Here is a 13115-nt window from a genome sequence, read left to right on the forward strand (position 1 = left end):
CCATCCCCAAACTTTCAAATGTCCACCATGCCACCCCTGTTATCTTTGACCCTTCCCTTTCTCTCACTATCCCATATTCAATTCAAGTCTGTCAATTTAACTTTTAAGTCTATCTCATAAGCATCCCCTTCTACAACCCCGATCCAAGCTACCATCATCTCCCTTCTGGGCCACTGCCATGGGCCCCTAACTGGTCACCCTGCATTCACTCTCTGCTCTTTCCACTATGGCCAGAATAACATATTTTAAATGGAAATTTCAAAATAAACTCATCCTGCCAATCCTTCTCCCACCTCTTAAAAATGCCTCATATCCTCCCATTGCTCCCAGGAGAAAGAACAAAATTCCTAATGCGGCCTAAGAGGTGACGCATAGGGACCCCTAATCACTTCCTCCAGCTCTTTTTTTTTTTTTTTTTGTGGTACGCAGGCCTCTCACTGTTGTGGCCTCTCCTGTTGCGGAGCACAGGCTCTGGACGCGCAGGCTCAGCGGCCATGACTCACAGGCCCAGCTGCTCTGCGTCATGTGGGATCTTCCCGGACCGGGGCACGAACCCGCGTCCCCTGCATCGGCAGGCAGACTCTCAACCACTGCGCCACCAGGGAAGCCCCTCCAGCTCTTTTTGAACTATATTCTTTTTTCTATGACACCTGACCTTCTTTCATTTGCTCAAAGTACAGCCCTGTGCCCAGAATATACTTCCTGATGCCTTGTTCACAGATTTAACTCTCCTTATCCTTTTGATCTCAGTTCAATCATTAACTCCACTGGGAAGTCTTCCCCGACACCCCAAAGAAGGTCAAATCCTACTATTATAAACACTCACAGCACTATGTACCTGTGCTTTCATGTGACTTATCAAACTTTTAATTTCATCTTTAATTATGAGATTAATACCTGTATCCCCTGAAGATAACTAACAGACACACGAAGGAAGGAACCATGCCTGTATGAGTTTGCATTGTACCCCTAGAGCCTAGCACACATGAGGATTCCAATGAATATTTGTTGAAAGAATAAATGAACATTGCAATTACTGGCCCACAATGATTCCTACAAAAGCTTTTTTATGAACCTGTAACCTGTTCATATTTTCTTAAGAACTAGCATGTACCCAAATGTGACACTGATATTTTAAAAATTATCCTACAGACAGTGCCCCATTTATGACTAGGTGGCAACCTTAAAGTTTACTTGTATTGCAGTTAATATTTCCCCATAGAAACAAGTTGTTAATGGCAATTAAGTTCTAATCCAGCCTACAAAATCTTATGTATGCCCTGAAGAACTCAGCATTTTCCTGTGAGGGGCTGTAAAACGGACTGCAGCTTTGAGCCATAAATTCAGGGCACATCTTAGTCCAGACCACACCTCAACTCCAAACCCTGAGTCCTCTGGACTCTTTCAGCCCTGAATCTTTAGCACCTCTTTTGGTCCTATGGCTTTCTGAGGCCCAAGCAGAGCAGTAGGTAATGTATTGGCAGAAGGAAAGTTCCAAAAGACAAGATACACTGGCAGCCAGAGGAAAAATAAGGGAAATCTACAGAAAAGATGTCACCAGTGACAGGGCTGGGTGAAGAGGACAGGGCTTGGAGAGAGGGGCTCTGGCAAATAGACTATCCAGGGCAAGCAGGGCGTGGGGAAGGCAAGCTCGGTACCCAAATAACTGGGTGAGCTGTGAATCAGATGTTTCTGAGACGGTGCATACTATATCCACAAAAATTGTTTTAACATCATAAACTCCACCCCATCCCCCAAGAGCTCTCAGTTCTTGTACCTTTTCACCAGAAGAAGTAAAGACAAACTACCAAAAATATCAATCCTAAATTCAGTAGGAAAACAATTTTCAACTGTACCTTTGTTCCATTCCAGGTAGAAAGGGGCCAAACAGCACAAAAACGGCTCCTTAGAGAAAGTAGAAACAGACTGAGATTGAGATCTTCTTTTAAATGATGTTTAGAATTTCTAGAATGGCTGCAGCTTGGAAATTTCAATTTGCTTGGTAACAGACTTGATTTGATTTCTTCAGAGAAAACCTTTTCAAAAGCAATTATGAGAGCAGAGCAGGCGAGTCAGACTTCTGGTAAAATGCACGCTCAGTCAGCTGATGTGAATTTCAGTTGTCTTTATATATCTTTGAATGTTTCTGTTACTGTTCAGGCTCCACCCACAGCCTAGCAGCTTTAGGTAAATGCCCTGCCAACACCAGGATATGAAGTGTATGTGTGTTGGGGGGTAGAGGGGAGCGGTGGGGTGGGGGGTGTGTTTGGCAGACCCCTCAGTGGGGTGAAAGAGGAAAACACATTAAGGAAGAATTAATATCTTTCCCCAAGCTTTCTGAACTCTTCTGAAAGTGACTCAGCCCGTCACATACACACAAAATGTTTTTTTTTTAATGCAGTAAGAATAATTGCTTTATTAGAAAAAGAAGGGATCTCCGTAGAATATTTCCCATTGAGGTGTGGTTTAGTTCTGGCCTCAGTTTATTTCTGACCCCTACACTCCTCTGTATTTCTGTCTTCCCACCCCTAGAGCCCCAACCAATGTCAATTCAGGGTCCAGTCCTGGATCTCCCAAGAAGTCTGTGGTCCTGCCTCCTGTTTGACAAATATCCTGTCTTTTGGCTGGTCACCGTTCCAGCTCTAGCAAACAGGTTTTCTATGATTCTTCAAACAAGTACAATAAAGTGAAGAGCTCTCTGACATTTTGTCTGCCCATCTAGTTTTAAAAACTCGTATCAAGCCCTTCCTTCTTCGTGAAAATCACCTACTCCATTTCTCACCCATTTTTTCTTCCTCCTGAATTCCTAGAGAATTCTGCACCTCACAATTTGCACTTTAGGAGAAAAGTAATACTAAGTTCTCTAAATATTTTATTTGTGTTGGTCTTGTCTATTAGATTGTAAGCTTACGGAGTGCAGGGAATGTGTCTTAGGACTTGTATTCACCACGGTGCTTACAATGATGTATAAGCAAACTCAGTGGCAAATTCCCAAAAAGCAGCAAGGGTCAGTTTTAACCACACCAGTTCTAGTTGGAGAAATGTCTCTTAATAGGATAAAGGAAGAAAGGGCTTCTACATAAGGCAATTCTTCTAGTTAACACCTTGTCCTGAAAGTAGTCTTTTCTTTCCCAAATCAAGAAGCTCTCTCAAATCCTTCCTTCTCTTGTTCTAGAAGACATCACATGATTTTTTAAAGTTGAGGTATAACAAAGTAAGGTGTACTAATCTCGCATGTACATAGGTATATATCCATGTAACTACTTCCAAGGTATAGAACATTTCTAGTACTCCAGCTAACTCCACTCAATTCTAGTACTCTAGTACTCCAATCAATACCCACTCAAGGATCCATGCTTGGATTAATCAGAAGTGGCTCCCTGGCCCTTTCTGCCTACTGAGAATACAAGAAGAAGTCAGCGACCTGGAAGGAAGCCCTCACCCAGCCATGCCAGTGCTGTGATCATGGACTTCTGGCCTCTAATACAATAATGATTTGCGGGAGATTGTTTCAAGATGGTGGAGTAGAAGGATGTGCTCTCACTCCCTCTTGTGAGAGCACCAGAATCACAACTAACTGCTGAACAATCATCGACAGTAAGACACTGGAACTCACCAAAATAGATACCCCACATTCAAAGACAAAGGAGAAGCCACAATGAGATGGTAGGAGGGGTGCAATCACAATAAAATCAAATCCCATAACTGCTGGGAGGGTGACTCACAAACTGGAGAACACTTACACCACAGAAGTCCACCTACTGCAGTGAAGGTTCTGAGCCCCACGTCAGGCTTCCCAACCTGGGGGTCGGGCAACAGGAGGAGGAATTACTAGAGAATCAGACTTTGAAGGCTAGCAGGATTTGATTGCAGGACTTCGACAGGACTGGGCGAAACAGAGACTCCACTCTTGGAGAGCACACACAAAGTAGTGTGCACATCGGAACCCAGGGGAAGGAGCAGTGACCCCATAGGAGACTGAACCAACACCTAATGGTGTTGGAGGGTCTCCTGCAGAGGTGGGTGGTGGTTCTGTCTCACCGTGAGGACAAGGACACTGGCAGCAGACGTTCTGGGAAGTACCCCTTGGCATGAGCCCTCCCAGAGTCTGCCATTAGCCCCACCAAAGAGCCCGGGTATGCTCCAGTGTTGGGTCGCCTCAGGCCAAACAACCAACAGGGAGGAAACCCAGCCCCACCCATCAGCAGACAAGCGGATTAAAGTTTTACTGAGCTCTGCCCAACAGAGCAACAGCCAGTTCTACCCACCACCAGTCCCTCCCATCAGGAAACTTGCACCAGCCTCATCCACCACAGGGCAGACAGCAGAAGCAAGAAGAACTAAACTCCTGCAGCCTGTGGAACAAAAACCACGTTCACAGAAAGACAGACAAGATGAAAAGGCAGAGGGCTATGTACCAGATGAAGGAACAAGATAAGACCCCAGAAAAACAACTAAATGAAGTAGAGATAGGCAACCTTCCAGAAAAATAATTCAGAATAATAATAGTGAAGATGATCCAGGACTTTGGAAAAAGAATGGAGGTAAAGATCAAGAAGATGCAAGAAATGTTTAACAAAGGCCTAGAAGAATTAAAGAACAAACAAACAGAGATGAACAATACAATAACTGAAATGAAAACTACACTAGAAGGAATCAAAAGCAGAATAACTGAGGCAGAAGAACGGATAAGTGACCTGGAAGACAGATGGTGGAATTCACTGCTGCGGAACAGAATAAAGAAAAAAGAATGAAAAGAAATGAAGACAGCCTAAGAGACCTCTGGGACAACATTAAATGCAACAACATTTGCATTATAGGGGTCCCAGAAGGAGAAGAGAGAGAGAAAGGACCTGAGAAAATATTTGAAGAGATTATAGTCAAAAACTTCCCTAACATGGGAAAGGAAAGTCACCCAAGTCCAGGAAGCGCAGAGAGTCCCATACAGGATAAATCCAAGGAGAAACACGCCAAGACACATAGTAATCAAACTGGCAAAAATTAAAGACAAAGAAAAATTACTGAAAGCAGCAAGGGAAAAATGACAAATAACATACAAGGGAACTCCCATAAGGTTAACAGCTGATTTCTCAGCAGAAACTCTACAAGCCAGAAGGGAGTGGAATGCTATATTTAAAGTGATGAAAGGGAAGAATCTACAACCAAGATTACTCTACCCAGCAAGGATCTCATTCAGATTCGATGGAGAAATCAAAAGCTTTACAGATGAGCAAAAGCTGAGAGAATTCAGCACCACCAAACCAGCTCTACAACAAATGCTAAAGGAACTTCTCTAAGTGGAAAACACAAGAGAAGAAAAGGACCTACAAAAACAAACCCAAAACAATTAAGAAAATAGTAATGGGAACATAAATATCGATAATTACCTTAAATGTGAATGGATTAAATGTTCCAACCAAAAGACACAGGCTTGCTGAATGGATACAAACACAAGACCCATATATATGCTGTCTACAAGAGACCCACTTCAGACCTAGGGACACACACATACTGAAAGTGAGGGGATGGAAAAAGATATTCCATGCAAATGGAAATCAAAAGAAAGGTGGAGTAGCAATACTCATATTAGATAAAATAGACTTTAAAATAAAGAATCTTACAAGAGACAAGGAAGGACACTACATAATGATCAAGGGATCAATCCAAGAAGATATAACAATTATAAATATTTATGCACCCAACATAGGAGCACCTCAATACATAAGGCAACTGCTAACAGCTATAAAAGAGGAAATCAACAGTAACACAATAATAGTGGAGGACTTTAACACTTCACTTACACCAATGGACAGATCATCCAAACAGAAAATTAATAAGGAAACACAAGCTTTAAATGACACAGTAGACCAGATAGATTTAATTGATATTTATAGGACATTCCTTCCAAAAACAGCAGATTACACTTTCTTCTCAAGTGCTCACGGAACATCCTCCAGGATAGATCACATCTTGGGTCACAAATCAAGCCTCAGTAAATTTAAGAAAATTGAAATCATATCAAGCATCTTTTCTGACCACAACACTATGAGATTAGAAATCAATTACAGGGAGAAAAACGTAAAAAACACAAACACATGGAAGCTAAACAATACGTTACTAAATAACCGAGAGATCACTGAAGAAATCAAAGAGGAAATCAAAAAATACCTAGAGACAAATGACAATGAAAACACGATGATCCAAAACTTATGGGATGCAGCAAAAGCAGTTCTAAAAGGGAAGTTTATAGCAATACAAGCCTACCTCAAGAAACAACAAACATCTCAAATAAACAATCTCACCTTTACCTAAAGGAAATAGAGAAAGAACAAACAAAACCCAAAGTTAGTAGAAGGAAAGAAATAAAGATCAGAGAAGAAATAAATGAAATAGAAACAAAGACAATAGCAAAGATCAATAAAACTAAAAGCTGGTTCTTTGAGAAGATAAACAAAATTGATAAACCATTAGCCAGACTCATCAGGAAAAAGAGGGAGAGGACTCATATCAATAAAATTAGAAATGAAAAAGGAGAAGTTACAACAGACACCACAGAAATACAAAGCATCCTAAGAGACTACTACAAGCAACTCTATGCCAATAAAATGGACAACCTGGAAGAAATGGACAAATTCTTAGAAAGGTATAACCTTCCAAGAGTGAACCAGGAAGAAATAGAAAATATGAACAGACCAATCACAAGTAATGAAATTGAAACTGTGATTAAAAATCTTCCAACAGGGCTTCCCTGGTGGCGCAGTGGTTGAGAGTCCACCTGCCAATGCAGGGGACACGGGTTCATGCCCTGGTCCGGGAAGATCCCACATGCCGCGGAGCGGCTGGGCCCGTGAGCCATGGCCGCTGAGCCTGTGCGTCCGGAGCCTGTGCTCCACAACAGGAGAGGCCACAACAGTGAGAGGCCTGCGTACCGCAAAACAAACAAACAAACAAACAAAACCCATTCAAACAGTAATCACTCTTCTAACCTCTATCACCATAGGTTAGTTTTGCCTACTCTTGCCTTTCATATAAATGGAATCATACAGTAATATATCTGGCTTTTTCTCCCACCATTATGACTGTAGGATTTATCTACATTGTTACACATAGCAGTGGTGTGTTCCTTTTCATTACTGTATAATATTCCATTGCATAAATACACAACATATTCTTTATGCTACTATTGTTAGATATTTGGATTGTTCCTTGTTTTGGCTATTTGACTAAATATGCTATAAACATTCCTGTGCATAACTTTTGGTGGACATAAGCCCTCATCTCGGGAGTGGCATTTCTGGGTCAAATGGTACATAAACATTAAACTGTGGTAGACACTGTCAACCAATTTTCCAACAAGGCTGTGCCAATTTATACTCCCAGTAGCAAATGCAAGAGTTCCTGTTGCACTATCACAGCTTTTTGCATCAGACATTTTTGCGTGTTTTTTAGTGTGCAGTTAGTCAACTGGACATTGCCAGTTGCATTCAAAGCAACTATGAACTTTTGTGATTGGTTTATCAGTCCTAACGCAAGCATATGGACAACCCAACAGATGCATCAAAAAAATGAATCTAAATCAGGTAAACACAGGAGGATAGACAGTAAGGAGTCTGTTATTTACTCCTGGCTAACAGTGATTCAAATATCTGAGAGAGAAGCAATAGTTAGTTCAGGTTAGAACAGCCCCCTCTAGGGTCCATGTTTTATTGCTGGAGGTAGTATGGTTGTATATTTATTACATGGTTAATAAATCTTATATAAGCCTCATTTAGGTAAAGGAAGCAGGAAACTACCAGAAGTAAATGAACCATGACATGCACAACTGCTGAAGAAACCCACAGCAATTGCCAAGAGGAACCTAGACCCCTGTTTAGAAATAAGAGAAATCCAGGATGGGTGGAGAAAAATTAGCTATCCGAAAAAAATAACAAGTTGAGCAATCAGAGCAAAGATATCTCTTGCCAAGATGGGTTTAGTAAAAGAAACAATAGGGCTTCCTGGGCTTGCCTGGTGGCGCAGTGGTTGAGAGTCCGCCTGCCGATGCAGGGGACACGGGTGCGTGCCCCGGTCCGGGAAGATCCCACATGCCGCGGAGCGGCTGGGCCCGTGAACCATGGCCGCTGAGCCTGCGCGTCAGGAGCCTGTGCTCCGCAACGGGAGAGGCCACAACAGTGAGAGACCCGCGTATCGCAAAAAAAAAAAAAAAAAAAAAAAAAAAAAAAAAAAAAATTGTCATTTTAACAGCAGGAACCCGAATTCAATCCACTGAATTCTCTTGAGGAGAGAAGAGGTTTCTTTCTGACTTATTTGAGTATTGACAGAGAAACAAAGGAAACTTTAGAATGCAAGAGAAGGAAATTCTGGAATTGGCACAAAGAGACGGAAGTGGGAGGTAAGAAGAGAGGCAGGCCTGTGACGGGCATCAGGAAGACGTGACCCCTGGTTGACCCCTGAGCTGGATCTAGGCAATAGGAAGCTCATCGCTCCTTCCCCATCCTTGGAATGTATGTTTGCCCACCTTTCCCACAGTGGGAGCTGTTCCAAGGTCGTAGCCTTGAGAGAGTAGGGTGTTGAGGCCATCTGGACTGAATACATGACTGAACCCAGTTAAGGCTTGTACTGATACATACACTTTAAGATTCTGGTGGGTGGGTTCGGAGACCTACTCTCGCAGTCGCCCAAGACAAGCCTCATGGATAAGTTTCCTTGCTTATTAAACCTGCCACCTACCAATCTGAACGGTCTGCCTTTCTTTGGTCTACCCCTGCCCTCCTTGTATGGGACCAGTTTGTGAACCAATAGCCTCTCAACAGGACAGGAGAGGGGTCCTACTGAGAAAGGTGAGAAATCCCTGGTGATGGGGTGGCCAAAGGACTTTTAAGAACAGTATGTGCTCTCTGGAGGGCTGTGATATCACCACTTCCTTACGACTTCACCTTACACAAGGTGAATGTCATTTGGGAAATACAAGGGAGACAGATGTGCTCAGGCCAGGATGGGCTATAAGAAGGAGTGAGATCAGGAGATCATTGGTCAAAGAAAACTGGACCCAGAGGGGACCGTAAGTACAAAACCCCTCAGAATTAAAATGGAAAAACCCTAGGGGAGGCATTACATTTCTCATCACATATGATATTGGGAATTAGACATTTTAATTTAAATCTCAAAGGACAGGGTAGCCTTCAGGAAGATGTTGTGTAAATGAAACAGGAGCCATGAAAAGTGGCAACAAGAGAACAAAAAGTTAAGAAAATAAGACCAAGAGCGCCCAAGCTAAACAGAAGCAGTAGAGGCCTTAAGTAGCAGAATAACATGTCAAAAACCAAATCTAGGGCTTCCCTGGTGGCGCAGTTGTTGAGAGTCCGCCTGCCGATGCAGGGGACATGGGTTCGTGCCCCGGTCTGGGAAGATCCCACATGCTGCGGAGCGGCTGGGCCCGCGAGCTATGGCCGCTGAGCCTGCGCGTCCGGAGCCTGTGCTCCGCAACGGGAGAGGCCACAACAGTGACAGCCCCGCGTACCGTAAAAAAAAAACAAAAAAAAAACCAAATCTAGAATCTGTGACACAGAAAATCAATTTAAGGAATCTAAAACAACAGCAACAGAAAAAAGAGTGAAAGAAAGAGAACAAGGAAGTGAGAGAGAATAATTATGAAAAACAAAATAGCAGGAAGAAAAACATACGATAACTAATTTCTGTATAACAGGAATTCCAGAAGGAGAAAAGATAATAAATGAAGAAGGAATGATCAAGGAAATAATAGAACTTTTTCTGAGCTAAAGAAAAAGTTGATTTCATATTTAAAGGATCTAATGACTGTAGGGCAGAAATACTGAAAAAAAGGCATCCTATAGATCAGTCCCCGGTCCCCAACCTTTTTGGCACCAGGGACTGGTTTCGTGGAAGACAATTTTTCCAGTGACCAGGGGCAGGGAGGATGATCTGGGGATGATTCAAGCACATTGCATTTATTGTGCACTTTATTTCTATTATTATTACATTGTAATATATAATGAAATAATTACAAAACTCACCATAATGCAGAATCAGTGGGAGCCCTGAGCTTGTTTTCCTGCAACTAGATGGTCCCATCTGGGGGTGATGGGAGACAGTGACACCCGAGGTGTGTTGCTTAGGTCCAGTCTACTCCGTAATCTCGTTTTGGTTGCTGTCACTGCAGAAAACCCTGCTTCACAAAGATGAGATGTTGGAAATGGAAGCAGGCTTTTCAGTGCTTCTGTGGCAATCTCAGGATATTCCACCCTGACTGTAATCCAGAACGTATGGAGATTTGAAGTTGTCTCAAACATACTTTTAAGGCCACCGTCATCTGTGATCTCAAGCAGTTGATCGTCTTCTGGCACAGACAAAGCCGATTCACCTGGCTTATTCACAAATGGGTGGCGGATCCATTCCTTCCCAGTTCGGGGGTCTTTTGTGGTTGGGAAGTAATGCTCAAACTCTTCTGAAAGCTGAGATAGGCAGTCATGCACCAGCTGGGAGAAAGAAGGCCCTGGCTCAGTCTCTTTCAAAATCTCTGCTAATGTTTGAAACTTGTTAAAAATCCCAATGTTCACTCGTCACCCCCATAATCCCAGTTTGGCTTTGAATGCAGCCACTTTATCTGCCGACTTGAACACAGTTGTCGTTCTCCCCCAAAGTGACAGATTGAGTTCGTTGAGCAGGCTGAATATGTCACACCAGTAAGCAAGTTTTGCGACCCATTCTGTGTCACTGAAATGTGCTGCCAGTGGTGACTGTTTTTCTGAAAGAAATCTCTGGAGTGGCTCTCAAAAACTCTGGCCAGTGATCTCCCTTAGAAAGCCATCTCGCTTCTGTGTATAAGAGAAGACGTGTGTGCTCTGTGTCCATCTCCTCACGGAGCTGCACGAACAGACGTGAGTTAAGGGCATGTCCTTTAATGTGGTTGATAATTTTAATCACATCCTGCAAAACGTTGTTAAGTTCAGGTGACATTTTTCGTCTAGCCAGCGTTTCTCTATGGATGACACAGTGCATAGACTCACATTCAGAAGTGACCTCTTTGACCCGAGTAGTGAAACAAGAAAGCCGTCCAGTCATGGCAGCCGCTCTGTCCATGCATATACCGACAGAAAATGACCAGTTCAATTTTCCTGATATGTAATCATTCAAAAATTTGAATAGTTCTGCAGCTGTGGTGTTGGTTGGCAGCAAAAGTGCACATAACATATCCTCAAGCACATCCTCTTGAAAAATATATCACACAAAAACAAGCATTGTTGGACTTCCCTGGTGGAGCAGTGGTTAAGAATCGGCCTGCCAATGCAGGGGACACGGGTTCGAGCCCTGGACCAGGAAGATCCCACATGCCGCGGAGTAGCTAAGCCCGTGTGCCACAACTACTGAGCCTGTGCTCTAGAGCCCATGAGCCACAACTACTGAGCCCACGTGCCACAACTACTGAAGCCCACGCACCTAGAGCCCGTGCTCCACAACAAGAGAAGCCACCACCGTGAGAAGCCCACGCGCTGCAATGAAGAGTAGCCCCCACTCGCCACAACTAGAGAAAGCCCGCGTGCAGCAACGAAGACCCAAAGCAGCCAAGAATAAATAAAACAAAATAAATAAATTTATATATCAAAAAACAAGCACTGTTGCCTTGTTGTCAACATCGGTAGGCTCGTCAACCTGGATTGCGTACCACGGTGGCTTATTAATTCTCACTAACAATTGTGCCTCAGTATCCTCTGCTGTTTCATCAATTCATTTAGTTATGGTGCTAACCGATAGAGGAACACGTGCCACCTCCTGAACTGCAGCCTCTCCTAAAAGTTCATGACAAATGTCCTTAGCAGCAGGAAGGATCAACTCTTCACCAATAGTAAAGGGCTTCTTAGCTTTAGCAATGCAGTTACCCACTAAGTATGATGCTCTCAGTGCACACACATTTGATGAAGTGGTGGCCTTCAATAATTGCTTCTGTTCTTCGTGTTCATGTTTTTTCCTTTTGAAAAACTCCAAAGGCTTGCCTTTTAATGCAGGGTGCTTGGTCTCCGTGTGGCGAAGCAGTTTTGAAGGTTTCATGGCTTCATTGGATAGCTGGTTGCCACATATTATACAAAGCGGGATTGGAGAATGTGATCACCTGTTGCAATGAACCTGTAATTTAAGTAGGACTCTTGGTATTTTCTTTTAAATGCAGCTTTCTTTTTGTGGGCAGTCTTAGAGTTTTCTGCTGTCTCATCATTGGGTCTTTCCCCCTTTTCAAAGAAGCTCTCCAGCGACGTTTGTGTTTTACTCATTTTGGCTAGGGTTAGCTTGTGGGCTTACCAAAACTGTGACTGAGACAAGTGCCCAGCGTGGGAAAGAGACGCGGACGGAAGTGGTAAATAAAATAATGGGTGGGCCATGCGCAGACTAAAATAAGTGTCGGATTCTGACTTACAGCCTGCCACCAGATGCAGCTGTACAACTGAAGTACGTCAACTCGGTTGCCATTATAACGCCTGCCACCAGATGCAGCTTAATTGTTACTTGCTACTCACTGATAGGGTTTTGATGTGAGTCTGCAAGCAATTGATTTATTATGGTCTCTGTGCAGTCAAACCTCTCTGCTAATGACAATCTGTATTTGCAGCCGCTCCCCAGCGCCGGCATCACTGCCTGAGCTCCACCTCAGGTCACCAGGCATTAGATTCTCATGAGGAGCACGCAACCTAGATCCCTCCCATGTGCAGTTCACAGTAGGGTTCGTGCTCCTGTGAGAATCTAATGCCGCTGCTGAACTGACAGGAGACGGAGCTCAGGCTGTAATGAGAGCAATGGGGAGCGGCTGTAAATACAGATGAAGCTCTGCTCACTCGCCCACCGCTCACCTCTTGCTGTGTGGCCCAGTTCCTAACAGGCCAGGGGCCAGGACCGGTCTGTGGCCTGGGGGTTGGGGACCCCTGCTATAGATAATCTGATGAAATTTACAAATGACAAAAAAAAAAACCTACAAGAAATCCTACAAGCTTCCAGACCATGCCCCTACCCTACCCTACTCCCTCCACCAAAAGATTCGCCTGACTCAAGCACCAGACAAGGGAAAAGAAACCTGCTGACATCCTCTCATTTGTAAACTGAATGCCAGA

At 43.5% G+C, this 13115-nt stretch overlaps 1 protein-coding gene across 13 annotated transcripts in view; it reads right to left on the reverse strand.

Moving 5' to 3' along the window:
- LOC132432777 (cytidine monophosphate-N-acetylneuraminic acid hydroxylase) overlaps window positions 1-13115 on the reverse strand; it is a 100557-nt gene that overhangs the window by 74913 nt on the left and 12529 nt on the right. For 3 of the 13 annotated variants that reach the window (XM_060023537.1, XM_060023529.1, XM_060023531.1), the window contains one exon: window positions 1857-1905. The exons of 9 other annotated variants lie outside the window; for them this stretch is intronic. The gene's annotated coding sequence lies outside the window, so the exon portion shown is untranslated. Of the gene's footprint in view, window positions 1-1856; window positions 4324-13115 lie in introns of those variants that run through there. One more of the 13 variants, XM_060023536.1, reaches the window with a different exon arrangement.

Source organism: Delphinus delphis, chromosome 10 (assembly GCF_949987515.2).
Source record: "Delphinus delphis chromosome 10, mDelDel1.2, whole genome shotgun sequence".
Classification (NCBI taxonomy): domain Eukaryota; kingdom Metazoa; phylum Chordata; class Mammalia; order Artiodactyla; family Delphinidae; genus Delphinus; species Delphinus delphis.